This window comes from Varroa jacobsoni, unplaced genomic scaffold (genome assembly GCF_002532875.2).
Source record: "Varroa jacobsoni isolate VJ856 unplaced genomic scaffold, vjacob_1.0 scaffold_995, whole genome shotgun sequence".
NCBI classification, from domain to species: domain Eukaryota; kingdom Metazoa; phylum Arthropoda; class Arachnida; order Mesostigmata; family Varroidae; genus Varroa; species Varroa jacobsoni.
The window spans coordinates 53,575-78,835 of record NW_019213897.1 but is presented as its reverse complement, the minus strand read 5'-3'; positions in this window follow the sequence as shown (position 1 = coordinate 78,835).

Genomic DNA, 25,261 nt, shown 5'->3' with positions numbered 1-25,261 from the left:
CCGCAGCTAATTTGATTTCGAAACTGTTTCTCTGTAGTCAAAGAAACGATCTGATATGAGGCATGAAGTCGATAAATCTCCTCAGGAGTCTTGAGATGAAGATAACGGAGCGCAACTAGGAGACACTGGTACAAGATGAGATACTCTACTGTATTTAAATAACTGAAAAATAGCGGTTTACTCATATAAAAAATGCTCTATTTAAATGCTTTATTTTTTCGTTGAATTTACGTGTTTTGCGAGCGTGCTAATAGCAACAATACTCATAATAATAAACCAAAATAGCGATACAACATGTTTCCACAGGGGTGTACATCGTTGTCGGAACAAGCGCACATACTCGTACAGTGAGCAGCGGCTTTTTGTCCTCAGACTTGTATGCGGCAGTAAGCCATGGGCCTCGATATGTGTTCCGCAAATACAAATAGTTAATACTTCTGAGAGAGAGACCGCTGAGAAGATGCAGTACTGCACAGAACATTAATTTTCTAATTTAGCTCTGCAGCATGGCACGTACTTAGCCTCTTCTCCTACCTCACCCCCGAACTACCGGTCCGATCTTGGATCTTGAGTTTCAAGGCTGCGAGGCTAGCGGCTCGCTCCGTATGAGCCTTGAATGGGGGCTAGCTGCCTTGGAATAAAGAAAGGGCTTAATCTCCACTAGGTATAAGCCAGAACGGGGAGTTACATGGTGTGTTGGCAAAGAACTAATGTGGGAGATGAGGCCTAATGTGGGGTTCCGTTAAGGTGGGAGTCTGTAACTCCCTCTCAAAAGGAACTTCGTTCTGTTTTTGATACTTAGGATCAGCCAATAGGACGCACTGGGCACGCCTATGGGTTCGCTCGTTCTCCGACATGCTCCGAAATCCGACAGCGAAGAACCGCTCGAATCATTAAATCTTCGTAGAAACCGTCCCAAAATGTCACATGGGCGAGTATGCGCTAATAAGCGAGTATCAGGGGCGGCTATTTGTCTTAGTTGTATTTGCCACACCGAAGGGAACGAACTTCAAAAAAACGGTGTACACATTGACCTGTCTCAGCGAATTAGATAGCTTCTTAACGTATTGCTATTTCTCAACCTTAGTAGAAATCCGATCCACTTATGGGCTTAAATAGGCCCATGACTTTTCACTTTTTTCTGCAGTTTTCAATTTCCGACAGTCACGGCGCAAGACCTAAAGAACTAAGATAGATAGAATGGTCTTCGAGGCCCACATCTCCAGCGACTTTTTGTAAAGACGGAAAGCGTCCCAGCAGAATGTAATCAAAGCTTCCCAAATCATTATGCCGGGTGTAGCCTTTCAAAAAGTCTTTCCATGGCTATATACAAAGAGAAAGAGCGTAGCCAACCAGCTTATATAACAGTCTCTTTTATTACGCATAACTATAACGGGATAGTCGTTGACGGAGGAGTGTTTATGTTGCCTCTGCTAACCGTTTGCCACGTTCATTTCGGAATAAAAATATGATTCTAGATGCTTATGAGAATGGCGCTTGCAATGAGTTGCAAAACTTGTACTAACAATGCTCGTATAGCATCGCAGTAAATAGATGCTATAAGTGCACATACAACCAACCCTTAGATATTCGTAGAACGGAAAAAAAATGGATGGATTAGAGCTATATTTAATGCCACTTCCTGTTCTTACCAAGCAGACTGAAAATTCATAATATAATATTTTCGTACAGCTTTCAATGCAAATTGAACACTGCTCATACATTCGTATATATATATATATATATATATATGTTCTGGTAGAGCGTTTATTTAGAGTTTATTTAGCGATTCAAGTTGTCTTATATACGAGGTTTATATACGAGGATGAAATTTAGATGTATTGGAGGTAGCGGACCTGCTATCTATCTGACGTTCATAAGATACGCTCCAATCCAAGTCATATTTCAGGTCATACTTCATAGCTTCAAGTCATACTTTCATAGCTAATTCCAAAAACAAGACTAAGACGTAAACATGTTTATTCCATGCATAAACATCGCCAAGTTGTAGTGACCTTTAAAATGTACAGTAACGACCCCCCGCCCCGCTCCCCCTGGGGAAACTGAGATAGCAATCCCCTAAGCGAAGCAGTAGCAGGCAAGTCGGGACGATGCTCATTTCACAGCCGCCTGCTCCGGTGTTAAGTGCGCAAATGCGTTGAAAAAGGGAATAGAACCACCGCAGTGCAATTTACTTCTCGCAAGTATGATTTATGGTGAGGAACTGCACGGGAAAACTCCACTAGAGCCCCCCGTCTCTCCCTCCGTTCCCCCTTCCCTTGAGGGTGAGCGAATGTGCCAGCGTATATGTATTTGTATTCCGAGAAGCTCCTATTGACATGATAACGAGTTTTTGCGCTAGCTTCTACCGTTTTTCTATGTGAGATTTAGGAAGAATCCTGCGCGGGTTTTCGACACAGGCGGATACTGTAATTCCTCTAGCTGGGTATATCCATGTGGTGCATTTACATGGCCCTATCCAAAAAGTACGAATGCCCTTATGTGAACATGACAAATAGAAAGACAATTACTGTTGTTGATTCTAGCTATGATATACGATTGGACTTATAAATCGAGGGGTCATTGCGATGTCTCTAGGAGCATATTCCCGAAAGCGACACTATGAATCCTTGGTTTAAAACCAGACACACAGAGTAACTTGCAACACAGACGGAATCGTATACGAATAGAATAATTTTATTTCGCAAGAAAGACTAAATATAAAAAACTTTGATTATCGGTGGAAAAACGAACAAGAACCTAGTTAGATGTCGGCGCCCAGCAATTTATAGGCGAAGCCCCAGAAAGCAAAGTCGATGACTTTATCACGGCGGATCGGTGGTTTCATTCGATACCTTGAACTTGACACGTTCCCAATGTAAATTCATATACAAGCACAGGATAAATTTTCTTTCCCCGTTCTGCTGCATATTTTAAATTAATATATATATATATATATACAGCCTGTAAGATGTCATCAACATTATAGGTGACGCCGGAATCAACGACATTGTCATGCCTCTGTTAAACGACTGTTTATGGTAGATTACGCAAGAATGCCATACACAGAACCCCTTGATTTGCTGTAAGTATTTGGCGCCATTTGGCTATACTGCTAGGAAAAGCTGAACTGACGCTTTCTGGGGCGTGTAGCAGTTACTAAATCTACATGTATCACGAAAAAAGCACGGAACAACTAATACATCTAGCAGTGTCGTTATTATATACAGGGACCTGTGTGTAATAATGGCAATATAATGAAAAGTATAAATAATGAAAGGTTGGAAAATATAGGGTCCGAAAACGTGCAGCCATGAGCAGAAAGATTTTGTTACTGATGTCGTTTTTTTCGGTCGATTCGATGATTATACGGAATTCAGTCACGTCAAATTCAGCGTGTGATAAAGATGTCATCCTTGTCTCTCGTTTTGTTTAAAGGGAACCTAATTATCATTGCGCTTTTACATAGCGATCAGTTACAGCTGTGTAAACTCACGTTTCCCATAGTCGCGGTTAGAGGTCACTAAGGTAGAGACGAATGAAATGATCTACTGCGGTACAAATTGGCACTGAATTATTCTACATATTGAATTAAGTTATAAGTATTTTTCAGTAACGCTTTCGATTGAAATAGACCTTTATACTTGAATTGGCGGTCTTTCAACGACAAAGGTCATATTTCGATGCGCAATTTCCAAAGAGGTAGCTTTCCCTCAATAATCTTCTGCTAAGAAATATCTATTTGGACATGTTTAACGCTTCGCGTCACAGCAAAACGTAATAAGATCTTTTTCAGTGAATAATATAATCTTTTCTTTGTTCTTGTATTATACGTTTTCGTGCACACAATACAGTTTCATGTGAGACGCAGTTTACTATTCGTATATTTGACAACAAACAGGTTTTCCTGCCACGATCTTCGTTCCCCTTTTTTATACGTGCGCCCTGCTACGTCCAGTCTCTAATGTCAGACGCACAGTTCGTCGAGGCCTCCGCAGTTGTTGAACAGCCGCTGCTTCAACGGCATGGTGAAGGTCTATTTGCAGATCCTCTTTGCGAGTCCGGACTCCTGGTTCGCTTCAGATCTTTCCTTGTGGATTTCCGGCTTTGTGCCACTGCCGCTATTCCTATAACCAGAACCCTCATACGAACCGCAGCATTCGGCTGGTCCTCTTGCACTCGGTGACAATGGTGGACGGAGCAATGGAAGGAGGCACACAACGACGAGCCGAATCGGCTGCCACGAGGAGTCGGCCGATGCTTTGTGCAAATATGTCACCCGCACACCCACGACAGTGATGGGTCCATCCCAGCCCGTTTCGGTGCATTGCCTTACTTTCATCGCCATACACATTCGAAAGCAACGGGTCGCTTCATACAGAGGTTCAGCATCGGCCGTTCACATCGAGGGGAACACTTGCATAGAATAAAGTAGAAATAGAACGACAGCGCTGAGAGCGTCACTCCTGTGGCCTACGGGAGCGAATCGGTGCGAAAAAGAATGGAGTCTTTGGCTTTCCTTCTTTCTCTTTCTATCGCCCATGATGCTCGCGGAAGCTACTGGCTGCGGGGTTGCGAGACTGTGCAAGACCCACTTTCAGGCCACTGTCAAACATAGTTCAGATCGCCAACAATTGACGATGGAACTGAGAAATAAATAAAGAGGCCTGGGCCTTCTGCTGCTACTGTTCACTGTCTAGCGACGTACGTTCTTTGAAGCGCTGGAGATCGGCATACAGCAGAAAAAACTAGGCTCTCTGCCCTCTACTCATGTCCCACTTCTGCTTTGTCCTACATTCCCCTTTGCCCAGTTGCACTCACGGCTACTGCGACTACTGCTACTGGAGCTTCGATCGCCACCTTTCTTTACGGCTGTGGCGTTAAGAATGATCCACCGTCAAGAAGACAACTATTTGAAGGAAAGGGGTAAAGAAAAACGGTATCAAAGAGCAAGCAATAGCTAACGAAAGAAGAAGCGAAACTTTCCAGCCAAACGCTTTTCTGTTTAAGTTGAACACGGCTACCACCTTCAGCTGTATTCTGTCCGTCTACGGCCAGTCATGTTTTCAATAGGAGTCTACTGGGCCACCCGTGGCATAGATGGTGATGTCTGATATGCACAGACTGTTCCATTTAGACCCTATCTGCAAGATACGAAGATTACTGCTATATAACAGAGACCCATATATACTGAGATATGATTTTTAGCTCGCCATTTTTGTTTATAAATTTTCATTAGCGGCTGTAAATTATTGGCTAAATAACAACAAGTTCTTTATACTAAAATTAGAGAAAACTGGACATTTTAGCTCGAAGTGTCTGGAGTCTGAAGCATCATCTGAATATTGAATTAATTCCTTCTCAATACATTTAGTGCCTAATTTTTATGGAAAATCATGACTTTTTCTTGTAAAACTGCAATTATAACAAAAATAAATAACCTAACGATTTCTCGGCCGCAACACAAGTTGGCCTATGCTTGATTAAACATTGGCACATGTTCAAATTTCTACATAGTATTGATGTGTCTAGCCGTTAACATAGAATTTGTTGATTTACGTTTCGAACATCTGCAGTACAAAAATATCTTGGATATTTTTAATAATTATAGTACGTTTTTAGGAAATGTAATGCATTTTTTACTAAATATTTCTCAAACGTGGTCATATTTGCCGGTCTGCTAAACCTTCAAACAGTACTAGTCTATCTAGCTTAGTTTTGGCGGGGTTTGGTTTCCTGATCGCTCACAATTTACTTGTGGCATTATTACCTGATCGATCACAAGAAGCCAGTTAGAAATACCATTCTATTGCACCCCGTTATATATCTGAAGCATTAGCTACCGACATCGATAACATCATTCGTTTATGTACGTTTTTGATACTTTCTGCTTAGACGTTCCAGATAGCGACTTTGTTCGGTCTTCTTTAGGCGAATATTTGAAGTTCAACTTGGAGGTGTTGGGCCACACGGACCTCCGGTTCTAGTGGCCTGTTACCTGCATGTCTAATGAGAGGCTTGAAGTACTTACCACGGGATTTTAACTGCTGGCTATGTAAATTGTTATTTTGAAAAATATTAATACTTTTGCGTAGAGTATACTAGATAATTTCATTTCAAAAAGTAGCTAAAAAAATTGTTTTATTCACTTAAATTTCGTAGGACTTGAAATGCGTCGTGAGACTACGGAGAAGCTTCGACAGCTTTCAAAAAATCTAACATAGTTTTTAATGTTCAATTACATTAAATTGATGCGGGACAATGTGTGCTGTCAGAGCAGAACTATTTGCAGGTTCTGCGGGACGCGGTTTACAAGGTAAATTTTATGTGTCACTTGGTACAATAAAGCTTGGCTCAATCTGATCGAGCTGGCTAATTAGAGCTTCTTGAAGCTTGAGCACTTGTGTCTTCTACAAAAAAGGGAATATACATTGCAGCAAACCTAACGGAATACACAGGGTGACCTATGCCCCACCCTATCCAAGATTTAACTATTCCGCAACTTCAGCAAACATGCAGTGCAGAATAGAGCTAAAACGCTCGAAAATCTAGTTTACACTACGATCTAAACGAGGCCGTGATGTGACCGACCGAAGCCACTAATGTAAATTAGGTTGCCATTGACGGTAACGATATCCTCTTAAGCAATTCCACAATAGTTACCCTACCATTTCTCAACGATAATTGTATAGAAATCAAACGGCATGTGTTCAGGCGGCGTTGTTCCGAACGATTCGATTGAAGACTTCAAAACTACTGAGGTGCGGGCGCGATACTCTATACAAGCAAAATGTTAGCTCGGTTGCAAGCTTATATATTCGAATAACATGTTGTCGTCTATCTACCCCTTTCATCTAAGTGCCTTCGTAACAATGAGATCGTATTGCGTCAGCGCGCATATGTTTGCTCGCTGAAGTGTCTCCCCATACGGCAGGAAAGTAAGTTTAAGTTAAAAGAAAGTACATTAAAAAGAGTTGCTCATCTGGCTTGCAGTAGATATGACTTTCCGGCCTTTCAGTTGGTTTCTCCGCGCCTCATACCGCAACAACGGCTAGAAAAGTTTTCCAACGTCGCTCAAAATTTTAACAGTACGTCTTATATCCAGATCGTGATCAGCTGATCATCATCCATGGAGTTAGAATCAAACGGCGAGGCACCCCCAGCTAATGCACTATACAGCGGCCAAGGTACCTAGACCCATAGGAGCAATGAGCAAACAAAAAAGCATAACCTCATTTACTAAAAAAAAAGTTATTCAATTCCGAATTAACTAGTCTAGCCACGGAGACTAGCCAGTCACTGTCACACAACGAATAGGGCAACAATAAAACAAAAACGAGATCAGACATTAGACTGACGTTTACGGTATCTACTTTGAGTTGTGTTTTAACGTCATGAAGTTACTTCTATAATAAATATTTAGAAAACGTCAATTCGTTGCAGAGTGATCTTGTGCCGGACTGCTGGCATCTGAATCACTAACCGCTAACGAACTCCTAAGCGCGGCCACTCCGGACGCACGGACCATTTTTCAATATTCGACTATACCTCCATTTATAGAGATGTTAGTTCTCTGTCAACAATTTACATTGCTTCAAACCCGTGCTTCTGATATGCATTTACAGCTGGTCTTGTAGAGTTACAGGAATTGGACACTCCGGACAAGCATGTAAGACTCCTGCATGAATTTGTAGCAATAGAGGTGTATATATATATGTATACATACATTTATATATTCCTGTTTTATATATATATATATATATATATATATATATATATATATATTTATACATATTTATATATATGTACTTCTCACAACAACAACAAAAAAAGAAGGTATGACAATGTATCCTAAAAAGCCCGGCGTACAAATTATTGTCGCAGCAGTTGCTTAAACTTAAACATACAAATACGAAGTTATATTTGATGTTTATTGCTTTAAAATAAAAAAAAAAAGCATCTTTTACTACATCCAAATCAATTTCTACGGATTGTAGCAGGTGACCTTGACCCGTGTCGCATCTATTAATAATTCAGCCTAACACGTGATTTTTACTAACAGTGATTATGCAATTTAATTGCCCCTGTTTTTATCTACATATTTGGCTTCTCCCATAACGGATATTCGAGAGTGTCTTCTGATTTGAAATTCTTGCTAATTCTTATCGCCCGATTTGGGTTCTTCATCCGACGCGTTCTTACAAAGCTTTGTTTTTTGCACTTAGATCGAAGTCGTCATCAGACAGTGGGGCAGGCATTTATGTGATCTAAGCAAATTCAATGAATCACAGAGCAGTGCTGAAGTGAATCGTTTACATTGACGATTTATATGAGACTCACTTAAAATAAAAAGTATACCATAGTCTGTGTGGATGAACAATTTATTGATGCCAAAAAAAATACCACCGCCATAATGTTTCTGCCTAAAACATTTCCTTTATAGTTGTCGATGAAGAACAAGAAATGAGAAGTATGCCTCGTGTGGTTAAAATACGCATTACCAAGACCTGAGTTAAATAAAGCAGTCCGTTTAGTTACTGATAAATTAATAATCGTCTGGGGATTAAAAACGAGATGAGGTTAGAAAGGGCCTAAAGCACTAAGCTGACGATCATAAAATGAAGAAGTATCAACATACGATCAATCTTCCGCCCGAGATAAAAGTGTGTAAAATCTCTTTGTTGTTCGATTTGTTGCAATTGTAGGTCCATGTGCCTGTTCGCAAATCGGGAGCAGGTATTTATAGGAATGGAGCCGCCATTTTTTGAAATTTTCCCCCATTCGTGTATACTTTTCGAAAAATAATATTATAGAGTTTGCTTTGCAAATGATAATGTTATGCAATCGTTAAACGGGTGAGGACTTTTTCTGTTATAGTTCCAAGTCACTAATTGTTTCGCTAGCGTTATCATACTTATAGATGCAGTAGATGTACGGACATCGATTGCAGCAATCAAACTACAGTGAATACCGACCGTCCTATTAAAAACTCGGTAACAATAAATAAATCATTGAACAATTTTTCTTTTAAACTACTTAGAAATGTTCGATTCTACCTCTAAAGATGTCATTTTAGCTGGAAAAACATCTTAAAAGCCTAGTTGTCTCACATTGCAATGCTATACTATATTTGACGTAGCAAAAATTACAGTTCACTAATACCATAGCAAAAAGCAAGCTTTAGCTACCGTCATCATATTGTAGAAGGCTTTGATGGGTATTATCCAAAGAATGCGAAATTGACACGTTCTGTCAATGAATGCCTTTATATTGAGCAAAAAATGTTGCACTCCTTCTGCAACAAATATGCTGTTTACTTCTGATATACCCCCCGAAAGTACCCTTCCTACTTGCCTAGATGGGGCGTTATGACGGTATCATGTATAATCTTAAGAGCTCCTTAAAGATGGATATGTGAGGTGGAACGAAAATGCATTTTTGACATCTTTTTCGGTACTATGTATTTCGTCGAAATCAAAGGTTAGAAAGACATTTGCCTGATAACGACGCCATCGCTGAAAGGATTGCTCAAGAGTAATTTCCCAACTCTAAAAACTGCATCCAGGGTCTAAAGGATGCCCCTTGCTTTCGTTTCAGTCCGACAACGACAACCCAAATGTACCTTTGAAGGAAGATGGCCGACGAATAACTTAATAACAAATAACGAAAAGATAGTGCGCAGGCCACGCGACCGTCGATAATTATCTCAGGTCCCTTGAGTTAGCTAGGCGATTCAGGAGAAATGATCCGACAGACGAGGTCATGTCATCCTGCTCAATGACGACCCTATGCCACATAAAGCACACAGCGCCAAAGTTGAAGCAGCTCAGTTTTATTATATCATTATTATATCCTCATATTTTCCGGATCTTGCGGCGACCGATTTTCATCTTTTCCATTTACTAGTACATCAAATTAAAAACCGCTGGTTCGATACCGCAGGGAATCTCAGAACTCGGCTGAAAGAGTGTTTCGACACTAAACTCTATGAAAGTCGCGGTCAGTTGGCAGACAGGGAAAGGTGGTAAGCAATGTCAATAAGTACAAAACATAAAACCTTTGCTCCATAAAAATACAAAATGTAACTCTGCGTTATCAGTACAAAAGCGCGAAAAGTTTCTTTCCTACCTAATGTAATAATACTTCAAACAATTTTATATTCCGAAACAATTGCCGTACCATATGTGTATTGTATGGACTACTACTGAATAAATTATATGAATATATAGTTTTCTGATAAGTCTCGTACTAAAAGTACAGGGACCATACTAGGCTCTTTTATACTCCGAGCATCTTGTACGATCTAAATAGACACAGAAGCTCTTGACGATGTACAATTCAACTGCTTCGTACAAACTTTAATTTTCTGTACGCGATTTCATGAAAATTGTAGAACTCCAATTTTACTGACAGTCTTCTTTATGTTGACCTCATTCGACCAAATCATAAATGCACATCCAATTAAAAGATAACCTAGAAATAGTCAAATTTCTGGAGGCAATTATCTTTAGCCTTATACCTATTTCTTATTATGTAAAGCCATGCCTAGTCAGATCAGACACTTGAGGCGGAACAATATCTTCTGTCAGCGTATCAGTATTTAGAGGCTCTGAGATACATGGTATTTCCGCATACTTCATCTTGCGGCAAAGATTTAGAAAATCCCGGTCAAATTTATGCAGGTTGATATATATAAAATTTCGTCAAAAAAGCGCTCTTTTCCGAATTATTACCTTCTGTAATATGTATGGTTAATCTGTATGGTTATATATATATATAACCATAATCGTACTATACGAATTCGGACACAGGAACAGCGGCCTCTGGGCAAAACCAAGTGAGGGTCAGTGACGAGCTCAAGCATAAATAACTAATACGAAGCAAGGTGGTATCATCATCTATAGTGGACATTATTTCAGTCCTTAATAAACTCATGTCGAAAAGTATTAAGGATAAAATGAATAGTACTGATTATTCAGACTTTCTGTTTTCTTATATATATGCGGCTTTAATTGACAATCGATTCAATGTGAGGTCGTAACTGAGAACGGCCTTCATAACGCCATTCTTAGATTTGTACCTCGACACATCTTTATGTGCCCTTTACGGCCAGACGAAAACCATCAATATCGCAGACACTTATCTAACTCATGCTTAATTGAAATAACAATTTTTTCAACCAGCCCAACATTACTATAATAATCGGTCGGTTGAAACATTTTCAAATTACGAGTATGTTTAATAACATCACTGTTTTTACCTATTGACCACCATATCCTTAAATTCAACTACCATATTTTCGTTCTATTACTTTTCCAGTAAAATCTTGAACAAGCGGTTACTAAGAATATGGTTACGGTGCATACTGCCTAGAACTCGTTTATTAGTTTCTAAGAATATAATGGTTCAGTGAAATGGCTTAATAAAGTCACGGTCCATTTGGCAAGGTTATATGATAGGTAAAACTGAACGTATCTGTCTTCAAACTAGTATGTTCTGCACGAATCATTCGATAGTGGTAGCCATTCCCTTCACGACGTGCGTCCCACAAAGGCCGATTACTCGACTTTGTGGAACATCGACTGTAAGAAAAAAGTTCAAATTAAATGCCAAAAGAGGCACAGCTGGTTGCGTACGCGGACGACCTAGCATTGCCCGAGGCAGTCGCTAATATGGCGTTTTCTCGGGTCATTCTTCTCAACAAGAGGAAACTTCTTAGGCGGAACGTCACAATTCAAGTAAACGGCTACGGCCTGTAACCCAAGACAACCATCAAGTACCTAGGCGTTAGCCTAAATGGAAGACTAACAAAAACGCACACGGAGTACGCAACGGACAAAGCTTTGGAAATGGGCTAAAGCTAACACGTATACTCTCAAGAATGGGAACCACCGAATGAGTTACACAACGTCTCCCGGCATCGGTAGCGGAATAAATAGCCTCGTACGCCTGTTCAGTCTGGGGTGACGTGGAATTGTGCTTCAAAAGCAATAGAATGAAACTGATGTCGGGGCAGAGCGCCAGCACAGTTTAGACTGCCAGGGCATAAAAGGTGCTGACGGAGGTAAATGGTACCTGTCATGGTATTTCCGTGGGACTTCCTGAAGAGGGAGCGCTCCGGAAGATCGCCGAACGGGACACTGGATTATAAAGTGGCAAAAACTCACACCAGTGGAACGAAAGGAATAGTGGCCGCATCTTACACCGGACCACATGAGAACGATCAAGTGTAAACAGACACGATCTCGATTTTATGATTATAAACCTGCAAGGTGAGGCGCCACACGGTCCGACGAAGATATACGGGACGTGGCAGTTTCAAACATATAGAGAAAATTGGGAAAACACATGTAGATACCTATGCACTATGTGCTTCGGACGATATATATGAAGTAGATGCTTTTGGGATGCGTCGCACTGCGAAGAGCCCGGAAAAATCAGGTCTGTTCTTATATCCATCAGCATATAGTCTTCATCTCAAGATCACCTCAAAAGTATTCATCGCCAAACGGAGTGAAAGCGCGGATGAGAATGGGTGGCAGAAATTGTGCGCCTAAAGGGATAAAAAGAAAAGTCACGAAGGGAAAAAAGGAAAGAATACCAAAGTGTATAGTTCATCAAGTGATGAGAACAAAATCCGAAATAAGCAAGAATGGCTAGCAGAACTATAGTACATAGTAGCCCACTGAAGTAATCTTAACGTGTTTACAGCGGATATTCCTAAAGGCCATATAATCGTTCATTGGGAGGTTGTAAGCCTCACACTATGTACAATTCAAAACGTATTTTTCTTGGTCGCATAACAAAAAACTTAGTGGTCATTATACTCAGAGTGCCAATTGTAGCCGGAAGCTGATAGGCATCACAAGCACGATTTGGTTCCGTCCGTTTGAGTACCAGTAAACGTCGCAGTATTCTTATGTCTGTTTCATTCTGTACTTACATTATTTGTTGTTAAATATACTATAACCATTTTGGTGTTTTTTTTTTGGGCTAGCATTTGAGTTTTAGCCATCCTGCACATTTAGCGGGTCCTGGAACACCGGCGCCAAATATCGTGTCATTACACGAAAAATTTGAAACTGTATTATCACGCGGTCCAGGTTAGTGCATGTATAAAAAAGACTGGGTGCGCTTTTCCTTGTCTATAGATCATCGAGGCACTTGATGGCAATTCAAAACCATACGAGAGCTGGTCAAATTAAATTGCCCCGTGACTGTCACTCGTGCAGACTAGATTTACAAGGGAGCTTTATGAAACATACGTTATACTGAAGCCTTTATTCGCTTCTATCAGCTTACTTGTACATTACTCAATGGCAGATCGATTTAAGGCATAGCAGACGCACGATAAGTGGTTTTGTATGCGCGGTCAGGCGACAAACTACAATCATATATACCAACAATAGCATATCGCTCCGTCATAGCCCTAAGATTGTTGGGGGGTTTGTTTAGTATAGTACTAGAGGAATATCTTCAAGAGTTCGATCGAAGTCAGATCTGCGACGTATCAAGGACCTGCATTCGAACTGCACCTTATCTTCCTTTAGCCAAATTGGATATTATGAGCAAATATACCTTATGACTTTAAAATCAAGTAGTTGTGACACCGTAACAGCATCCGCGTCGTAGGTCATAGCTCATACAATGACGATAGCGATGACGAAAACTTATTGACATATTCAACTGAATTGAGATTATAGGGGAGATGCTGTAGCAATTGGACTTATCAGTCAGCTAGGCTGAAATAATGGCCCATTTATGAAGGGAGCTCATTTTTGCTCATGCTTGCCGGGAAAAAAGTTCTGTAAATTTTTTGTCATTAAGATTAATGGCATGCACAGACAGTATAAGTTCAACGAGCAACATTTAAGCAGAGTCGTCAAATATCGAGTAAGTGAACGACATTTTTATTAAGAGCTAAATCATTAAGGCGCTTGACCTCAGAGCAGCAGCTTGAACAGGGATAGCTTCTTTTGTTGAAAAATGAAATAAAGAAAAGCTTCCGCAGAAATCCACCCTCAAGTTTAATAATGCTGATGAACTTTATCGAGATACTAACTGAGATGAAAGGCAAAGGACAAGTTGGTGATATTAAGGTAAGTGACGCGGTCTTATGTGCGCTGACCTGGTCTTTAAAACCTGATTAGCTAGAGGTGCGGTTTATACGAGCTTCCATTCTCTCATGATAAGAAATGCTTTGCATTAGTCGATCTGCCAGTTATATGAAAGGGTCCTATAAAAGAACCAAACGCTTTCTTTATTTTTCGTCCCCAATGCACGAGCGTGCAAGATCACTTGGCTTGGTAGGCACTTATAACTTGCATGATCGTTCGTTCCCGCGTAGCCTTACTGAGAAACAAAGCTTCACCTCTTTAGCGGCATATGGCTTTTCGAAGTGCTAGTATTCGTGGATTATGCGTGACCGCATATGTAGATCACAGCATAAGTTGTATTGTCAATAATTATGCACGCTTCATCTAATTTTATTTGTGCATTTTACGCAGGTAGAACGACTTTCTCTCGAGGAATAATTATATTATATTCGTGTGATTCTTCATATAGCGCAATATTTCGTGCACTGATAAAAGAACGCCTCTCTATAAACACGCTGTGATAATTTTTTGATATTCAATATAAACAATACAATATAATTAATCAGAGATGAAAATTCATTGAAACATCAAGCACGCTATACGCTAGTAGTTCAATCAATTGTTCCCTGTATTTCTTGTTGGTTCACCAACGGATGAAGGGTTATATTATGCTGTTATCAATAGCGAAATTGATGCTCGATCTAATTAATATCTGAGAAAAAAAAAGTTCAAGCTGCAAGACCCTTCAATGGATATAAAAAAAAAAATGTGAGAAAACCAAGTAATTGTCTCTTTAAAGACGCCGCTCAACCTTAAGACTATCCGATCAGCCCCGATCGGTCACAGTCAGCTCGCAGGTGCTAAGTAAATGCTCCTATCAAACCCATTATAGATGCAAGCGCATGGTAAGTTGGGCTTTTGAACTATTCTCAGTATTCTTGCTAAGTGATTAATGGTGGTACGGTTCAAGTCACCAATAGCTGAGTCATGTGTTGTTGACAAATACGATAGTGGATTGATCATTTACGCTGACAGACAGTAATGTGGTAGGTTCTTATTATTTTAAGGGTATGACAAAGTTATTTTATTGACGATAGGGTGTCCTCAGCTCAAGCTGACTTCTATATTTCGCAAGCAAATTTTTTCTTTTGTGTAACATACGCTGCAGTCATGTTTGCGCTTAACTCCCCATCGTTTATGAGCCTCATCTCGATCATCAATTCGACTTTATATGATTTTATCTCATTGGCTGAGTAAACCGCTGCCGGTACGTCGAATTAACCCAGGTGCAAAAAACGATTTGAAAGCGTCAGGATTTTACCACAACACAGGACGCATTCTGGAAAAGGCCAATTTCAGCCTTACTGTAGCGATACTCCGAAAAACAGGATAAACAAACACATATCTGATGTAAATTAAATGCTATTCACAAACTAGCAATCGCATTTATCAATGGCAATTCTGGGTCAAAAAATTTTACCCATCAAAAACGATGTCCTTTTGTTTAACTAACTTATACAGACTTTTTTGTTCATATATCGGAATATTGATAAATCATCATTTGTTTTCATCATAACCAAGTAAATTTTCCTATGTATTCATTATAGGAACGTAGGATATGACACAAACGAAGTACATCATCAAGCGCCGAGAGTGACGTTCGTAACAAGCAGCGTCAGCGATCATAAGGTGTCCTAGACAACACCGGAAAAGGAGACTGGACATTGATCGACATAGTAGGGACACTGGCAACACAGATAAAAAAAACAGTTTCGACGTGCTGGCTGTTATTAATTTGAAAAATAAATACCGTTCATCCGAATTGAGAGCAGCTTTTGTCATAGGATTTTGGTCACTCTGTGTGCGCGTCTAGGTCTGTCCAGCATCAGAACTCACTCAGTTTCAGGGCAGAGATCGAGCCGATAGCTTCCATTTGATTGTGATGAGTGAAGAAAGGATTTAATGACACTCAAAATGCCTAGTAAATTTAAAAATTTTCAAACTTTCATGACCTCATTCAAAGGTGAGTGATTTGCCAACAAAGAAAGCATTTAACAGCAATAACGTTATATTGTAGTATCGTATGTCGTCTTACCAAATAAATTTATATAAACAAACCGACTATATAACGACTATAAACGATTTTTTATTATTCTACTAGATTAATTTAGTATGCTCTAACGCTGACTTCAGCTATATTAAATAAGGCCAACTAGCATATTTCAAGGGGAATTTCTATCCCGATCTATGCTGCGTTCAACCCACGAAACGAATGATCAGGTATGGACTCGTAAATAAGATTTATAGGAAGCTCCACGCTGAATTTTCAACATCACTTCATGCATATACGTCCTTCTATCTCTAATGTGTAACAAGAAAGGAAACCTGACAACTGTCAGGTATCCAAGAGCAAAAAAAACTTGTAGGTCATTGCTAATACGATGCATCAAGCCATCGGAATCGCAACAAAGACGACGGAAGTGTCTCGTGGTGAAAGAATGCATCGTACGTTTCTTCCGATTCATATTAGTCTGCCGTAAGTTGAACATCAACATATCTCTTTTAAGTTTAGCGGGAAGAAGCATAGCTGACTTTAACAAGTCAACTTTTGGCTTTTTGTTTGGTCACTTAAACTTTTCCTAGACTTTATTTTTTGTGAAAGCAAAACAGCCTTTGTAATCGAGCTGATTACTGCATGACCTACTCTGTTTCCCCTCTCAAGAAATAAAACTATTTTTACATTTGTTAGGGCGCCTCTTCAGCGTATGCGTTCTCTGTTTAAAGGCTCCAGATTAATTGGCCTGTTTGCCTCAGATTATTTTTTACTATTTACTGTATGGTACGTTCATTTAATTTTGTCTGAGCCGCCAGTCTTCGATATTTCGCAAGTTAACGGTTGAACGACGTTTGGTCCGACCAAGGTTTATTTATACGATCGAAATTACTTGCTGGTAATCTATCAATTAATGTAAAGGAAAAATCAAATAATGAGTACAACTCACTGTGCCAAAGTTCTGCTTGAAGAAGCAAAGAGTTTTTAGAAAAGCCGCACGAAACAAAGTCCATTGTTTACTTTTATCTGCTAATCTAACAACAATAGAGGCACCTGGGTCGGTTCCAAAGTATCGTTTACCTACAGAAATAATCAATAGTTTTAATCTGCAGGATATTAGTGTATTTGTGAACCCGTTTCGAACCGTACCGCACATAGTGTAGAACTAAAGAAAACCGTTTTATATCTATCTCAATGCTTATTTTTAAGTTCGTTTTTGGCTTTTCCATGGAACTGTTGAAATTAAACTTTTACGCACGATGAAGATCAAAGAGCTCTATTTCTCAAAGTATTCTTTAAGCGCATATGAAAAGCAGTAATAACAAATAATGTTTTCTTTACTTCTAAGCGCTTTAAAAACAGCAAAATTATAGCTGGTATAGGTTGTGTATAGTATGTATTTAAGACGCTATGAGTTACTGATTCCCCGTTATGGTCAGTCTCAGTTCTGCAATACGTAGTAAGCAAGGTTATTTACGGCTTCAACACAGTCTTACGTGGCATCATCTCAGGTCTTGTGGCCTCTAGCGTAAGCCATAACCAGCTTGGCATCTTCACAGATGGCTTCCAGAATGCTTTCGACCCGTTCTGCGGAAGGACGTTCACCAAAGTCTATCCAGAGAAATAGAATATTTAAATTTTTTCAATTGTACCGCGGCTGAAAATTAACGGCAATGGCTACCTATTGGGCGTTGGTTTCCGCGTTAATGTTGCGTAGTTAAGAAAAAAATATTCAAGCTTTTTCGATTCCCTAACTAATCTTGGAAAGCCTAATGTAAAGCACGAATGAACGTTAGAACCATCTGGGTCAGAATGGCAATCTCACTTGTATCAAGACCCCAACATACAGTAGTAAACCAAAGCATTATGTATCAATAAAATATTCATACAATCTTTATTTATTCACTCAATGATTGCGTACGATAGCGGTGTATTTACAAAACTAAGAAAAAAATACAAGTATATACAGCTTGAGAATATCCCATTAGTTGCTATCTCTAGCTGTATACTTTTTTAGTATGACCGGCCCTGGCACACCTTCTCTATCGATAAAGAAAGATGGCTTTGATAAGCTATTATCGATCCGAACCTAATACATAGCTTTCGCACGAGCCAGTAGAATGTCTAAAGCTAAAATCTTGATTACTGGAAGAAATAGATCTCAAAACTTCTATAATTAAATACTATTGCTTTTGTAGCAGCGGCTTGCATGTGAGGAGCCACTACAAGCCTACTTCGTACGTTGGTGGCTGTTTTCTGTCCTAGCTATGTTTCACCGTCAATAGTGTTCCGCATTTAGTTGACGCTTTAACTCACTGATGATCTCTGTGGCCCCGTTTATCTGCGTTGCTACTGTCAAACTTCGCCCTGACCAAATGCCCATTTTTCACGATACTTCTTTATTTTGTTGACAGTTCTGGTTCCTGCATCCTGATTCCGTATGATCGATGCCCTAACAAGCAACGTCAGTAAACCAGATGACCATCATCGTGAGGACTCAGGTGGTCTGCGTGGAGATTTCGGTGTGGTGTTTAAGAGCGAAAGATAAGTGACTTTACCTCACACTCTGTGTTCGGAATTTGAGAACTTAGTGACGTTGGCCCAAAAGACTAATTTAATGGAATCTAAGTAAATACAGAGATTTGTAAGTTTCCTATAGCTTTATTTTATTTATAGTAAAATGGTATGCTAAGCGAGCTGTGGTCGAGGGCTATGAGACAAATAATATTTAAAATGTACCTTCCAAAGGCTTAATTTCAGCGAATACCGATACCAACCCTGTTTCAAATACAAACTTGGGACCATTCATATATTCTCCGATGAAGACGCAAATTTCTTCAACAGAATTAAGTAAATATATATATATATATATATATATTTGACTCAATTAACTCTATATTTCCTAATTTAGGATCTAATATCTACCTCAAATTTGGCTCAAACAGCGTTGAAACACGGAAAAGGTGCGATGTCTAGACTACGATGACTTCAAGGAAGGATTACGTACGTATCCAGTGTTGCAGTTCATTCGAATGAACTTGGCAAATGCATGTCTGATCTTTGTAATGTTAGCTACCAAGATTCAGAATCAAGAAAATTAAGACCAAGAGAGGAAAGTAAACTACGTACCAATATGCTATATTCAACAGTTACCTGACGCAGACGTCACGAAAACGAGTTCCTAGTCACTAACAGTCGCGTTTTCACTTCATTGCTTCTTAAATCCACGACACTTCTTTATCCAGTTCTAGGAAAAGTTATAAAATGATTTTGAGAGAAAGATTTACATAGTTACAAACAAACCGCACAAATATGTGCGCGGGAAAAAAAACAACATTTTGATAGCTTATACCTTTTTGAAAGATCAGAAAAAATATACTCGTTTAAATAGATATTGTCAGCTGAAAATAATTGTGTACCGTATAGGTTTAATAATACTAGGCTCCGACAGTTGCGGGCTTATAGCGATGGCTGGAAAAGATACAATTGGATCTCTTAATCACGTTAGCGAATAATGTTTGCTACCGAAGGGTTCTATTGAACAGGCAAATCTTGCTTCTTATGCCTTTGTTTCATTACAAAAACCTTTAGATAAATAGGAGGCACGAGGCCAAGTGCAGGCTTGCACATGTTTGTAGTTTCAAAATAGAGACCCCATTAAAAAGCAACAGATTAAGGCTTGAGACTAGTACTTTTTCGAAATTCGCTTTTTGTTCATGTATTTGTTAAGCGATCAATGTTAGCAAGGCTGATTTACCCCTATATTATATTGTCATTCAATATAGCAATCTGCTGTTCGGTCTATAGAACTGGCGTTAACGTATACATTTCTCCTATATTATAAAAAATATCAATCTGTTTCTATTTTATTTCACAGTATTTTACTATGGTGGAAGCACCCAGGAACATTACTATGAAGGTTTAAGCAAAAGTTTGTTTCGACGGTTCGAGTTAGTGAATGCAATGTTCGATCCTATGCGATATCACTCGTACCCAAATTCCTTTTATTGCAACAATAAATGAGCCCTTTCCTATTAAATAAACTAAGGGTGACCTATTGAAGATGACTCAGTCACATAGTCCACCATCAATCAAACATGTATACGACTGCCTGTCTCAAACATGGACAATATAGAGGGAATATAGATCTAAGCGGTTATCGTGATTCTGATGAATTGTTGATGCATCGTTTTTAGATGTGTGCCTTGACAGCAGAGCGGTAACCGCTAGCTCTGTACATGTACGAGGCCAATATTAACAAACTTCTAACCAAAGCTCGAACCCACTCACAATCTTATATTCGATTTCCATTGTACAGAAATAGAACGCTGCTTGGAATTTGTTTGCCTCAAGTGGCTTGCCTTTCAGACAAATGGTCCTGTTGTACCTGACCCTTGCCAGGTCGCATTCCTCCGAACATCATGCTACGTGCATTGCGTTTCCGTCTTTAAGCGTATATGTTTTAATTGTCGAACGCTAAGCAGACCGACCTTCTTTGCGCCGCCGCCAAGTGTTTCGGGCGAACGCTACTCTCCACTGCTTGATAAATTGTTCTTCAGTCGGCCTCTGGATATTGAAATCATACCAAATCTCCAACACGCTACCCTTTATTTACAGGAAATGCTATTTATTTACACAAAGAAAAAGAGCACACTGTGATTCTCCAGCAACTTCCTTTGAAGATCAACCCTTTTATAAGGGTGACGAGTGATGTTATTCTCATACATGACCCTCTAGAGAAAGAATTCACGCTGAACAGCGCGTTTCATAGGCGTGTAGTTGCCATAACTCGTGTGCCGACTGTCCTAAAGCAGGCAAAGGGCCTGCGCCTTCTTCCGATCAACAATCCGGTAGCCAATTCATGTTCGCAGCGATCTTCATTCCTGTACTGTTACATTTCCTAATTACCACTATGCAGAATTCGGTCAACACTATTCTATTCTACCTCCGTTATTTTATAGCTAGCCTCTAGGTGCCGGTTTAATAGCTCTGGATAGAAAGAAATCGGCGTAAATATACGACCGGGCCAGGAATCTGGGCTGTATGCGTTCAAGCTACTGATGTTAAATTTTGTACAATACTGTCGCCTTCCTACAAAGGCTATCTAAGCATCGAATAAGATAACAGTTGCGAAACACTGCCTCCGACAAAAAGCAATGTTTGATAGCAGCCAAAAGTCTAAATCATTCTCACTATATTCTTCGTGGAGATGTCGCCTGTCAACGACCGTGTTGCATGAATATAATCCAATGCCGAAAGACACACACATAGTTGTAGGGATACGTACAGGTACTTCAGATTCTGTTGTACATGTCTCGCACAGCTTGAGATAGTCTAGGGACTCGTGCGTGAAGCTTAATGAGTTCTTTCCTTCAAGTATTAAACGGAGCTTTAAGGATTCGCCCACTTTTATAAAGAAACGTCACTGTGCGATTGTGGCTTGCCCTTTAGAGGCAACGACCATCAACAATCCAAATCAGAATGGAAACACGACGATCTGATTCATCTGCTCAGCGCAAGCTAAATTAGAATTCGGTGCATCGGATCGCTGGAACTTTGATAATCAAGCCACGACTGTGGTATCTCAAGACATCGTTCTACCCTTAGGTTCACTTGTTGCGGAGTGCAGTGCCACAATTCCATTGATTTTTGCCAAAAGGCTTGCTATTAGGAGGCAAAAAGAAAGATAAGGGATATTTAGTGAATTTCTGTCGATCACCCAATTTCTATACTGAAATGTCATTTTTCTCTACAGTAATACAACGAAAAATATCCATCAGGGTGATGTGCGAAAGCTACTTACTACTATATGTCCACCACAAGGCCTGGCTAGTGCAAACTACCAAGATAGCTTATAGGATTCGATTTGTTTGTGCCCTAGAAATACCACTGCTTTCATAATATTTCTTAGCGGATTTCATCTGATCGACCGGCGAAGTCGTATATGTCCGTAACCTGCCAGCCTTGGTGTTGATATGTTCTTATTAGCTCTCAGACAGGCTGTTGTGCACTGCTGAAAATGGAATTATAGGCATAACTAAACACTGAGATCTAGTCTGCCCTTTATATTCTAGACGTCAACGCTAACGTCTATTCGAAACGACGCAAACTGGTTATAAAAAAAGAAAAGATATATATAATAAAATTAACGAACCAAGAGACCTTTGTCGATTCTTTAGGTGAGATCAAAAAAAGCTTCGAAGCGCTTTAATGGAGTAAGTGATGGCTTGGTGTATGTATAATATTAGTATATATTTTTTAAAGTTTAATAAAAGTGTACATATATTGAATATTGTCAGTTTCAGCCTTTACGAAAATATTTTTAGCATTTTTTCCCATAGACGGCCTGTGGCTAGAATCAGAAATCTTTATTTTAAACTCGTTCAAACAAAGAATATACGTGCACCAACTAAGCAAAAAGAAAATGAAAGGGTCAATGCTGAGTTTCCCTTGTAAACACTGACCGTCTTCCCTATGATTGGTCAAAGACGTTAGGCTACATAGAATTTTCGTTTTAGCATAAAGATTCACCAACTACAAACAAACTAGAAATTTTTTTAGAAACGTTTACTAACATACGAGCAAAAAAAAAGCTCTTGCACTTAAGTATCAATATTTGTAAAATATAGTTGACACTATTCTAAGAAATAGGACACGGTTTGTAGAGCGGAGACCTAAACGTATCTGAAGACCAAGTACATTCGGAGTGATTTTAAACGGCGAAGTTGTGCCTCGAATAACCATACGTCGATGATTTCTCACTTTTTTTTTTTTTTTTTTCTTCTATACCATAGTCTTTTTTTTAACGAAAAATAAACGCGTGGAGCATTTCACTTGTTGGCTAAGCCACAATATTTTTCTCAGTACTTCCATACAAATACATATTCTGCTAGATATATAAGGCGACTCGAAGATTAAGTTGAAATATTGAGAAGATAAGTGACATTTATCGTCAATCAGATGAATACTTGGTATCTCTAATCGTAGTTTGCAGAAATTGCAGGCTACGAAAAAAACGTGCGTGTAATGTTTAGCGCATACATTCAGGACGCGAGTTACGCAACAGGACACTGCAAAGAAGCGATGGACGCGCTGGCCTCATAAGCGACGTCCAGCACGTTCCGCACGTTCGCCGCCGGAACTTACGATCGAATGTGACGAAACACCTTTCGTCGTCAAATTTTTACGCCTTGACAAAAATGGTTTTTACGTCCCGTAATAAGTTCGTTGCAGTGGCACTGTTCCTAATGAGCTTTGACATTAAAGGTGACTCGAACAGCTCCCTCCACCAGCTGATTTATTTGCTTATATAGGTAGTCTTTTTTATATTAGGAATAATCTATGTTAGTTTTTCAAACAGTGAAACTCCGAGCAGCTGTTGAGAAATCACAGTCTGACCACGTACGACCTGAAATGGTGACCGTTTACTTAATGAAAAGCCTTTAAGCTTGTGTACTAAAAAAAACAAAGTGAAAATTTGTCGACCTAATTCTTGGCTTGACGTCCTCTATATTGCATTACTCTGTTCTCGATCTACTAAGGTAACCTAAAATTCAACTATATAAGTAAAAAACACATAGATACAGGTCGTCATTAGTGGCTGATCAGCATCACATTGATACTATTGAACTTCGCATGATCGATTTACCCGAGCCTGATCCGAAGTTATCGCCAGCACGTCCACACGTGATTTTTTGACTACGAAAAGAATCTTTTATGAAGTTTACGAAAAGCTCCTCATTAACGCCTAATGCGTTTTTTTTTGCTAATGCACAGGATAAGTATCTCAATAAGGGCTAAGTACAGCTCATTTATTCCCTATGGTTGTCCATAAGAAATTATGTGCTTTATAAAATACCCAATTTAGAAGAGAAGATAAGGTTACAGAATTTACCACGAGCAGCTCTACAACTTATGGCCAGAAGGTTTATTTGTGTCGAACTACTTCAAATGCTACATAGAAACAAAGAAGAATTGATGTTCAAATTCTGCCATATATTATAAACGTATTGGATAAATATATATACACATACGAAGTAAGGATGTGAAATTACATATAGTGAATAAAATTGTTTGTAACGCTTGTAGACATGCTCTAAAGCTAGAGTAAATCCAATACGACTTGGCCTAATGCTATCTTTTAGGCCTCATGGCAAAATAATATTTAAAAATTAAAAACAAAAAAACGAGTGAAAAAAGTTTATCCTTCAGTAAACTTAATGTTAAGGTTAGGGCATAAGCGCTTAACAGTGACTATCATGATGGACAATTGCATAACCATTAAAGCCATACTCGTGAGGCCTCGCGTTCAGTTCTCAGCTGAGAGTCAATGATTGTTCAAATTACATATACACATTCGACTTGCGAAATAAAAGCTTATGACAGATAAATAACTTTAATTATATTAAATACTATAATCAGCACTTACACGGTTTTTTTTTTCTATCAAGTATCATCAAATCCGTCGTATAGCTGAGATTGGAACTTAACGACCGGCAAACAACTGCTCCCATAGCGTAAGCGCCGTCACTTAAATGGCTTAGCTATTTTAGGAAATTAAATTAATGGAAAATTATATAACTTGAACAGGTCTCGTTATAACTAATCAGAGAACGTCTTCAATTCCGTACGAGTCAGATCTGCTATGTGCGTAAGAGGATTACACAGGACATACGGATGAGCGCGTCCGCAGAAGATCGATTGCCAGTATGAAGACTTACGAACCGCACGCCCCAGTGGGCACGGCCGCAATGAGCCGAAAGCCGTAGAGGTCAACGTATTTTGATGGCAAAAACTGTGCACTGGCGTAATACACAAGTCATAGAGCTTACTAAATTCTTCTACAGACTAAATACTTCTATCCATAAACTTTATTCCGAGTCCTTTAATTCAGTACCGTACATGCCATTCATTCGATTTCAAAGCAGAGAAGCGACCAACAGGGATCAATACATAACCAGTTGCAACTGATATGGAAATAGCGTAGGATCAGACCACGACTAACGTCGTCGAGAGCATTTGATTCAATTAAATCTACTGTGTATAAGATAACATAAAGGATATGGAAATCCTTTTTGAGATTGGCTATCGTTTATCGCCTAGATATTCTCTA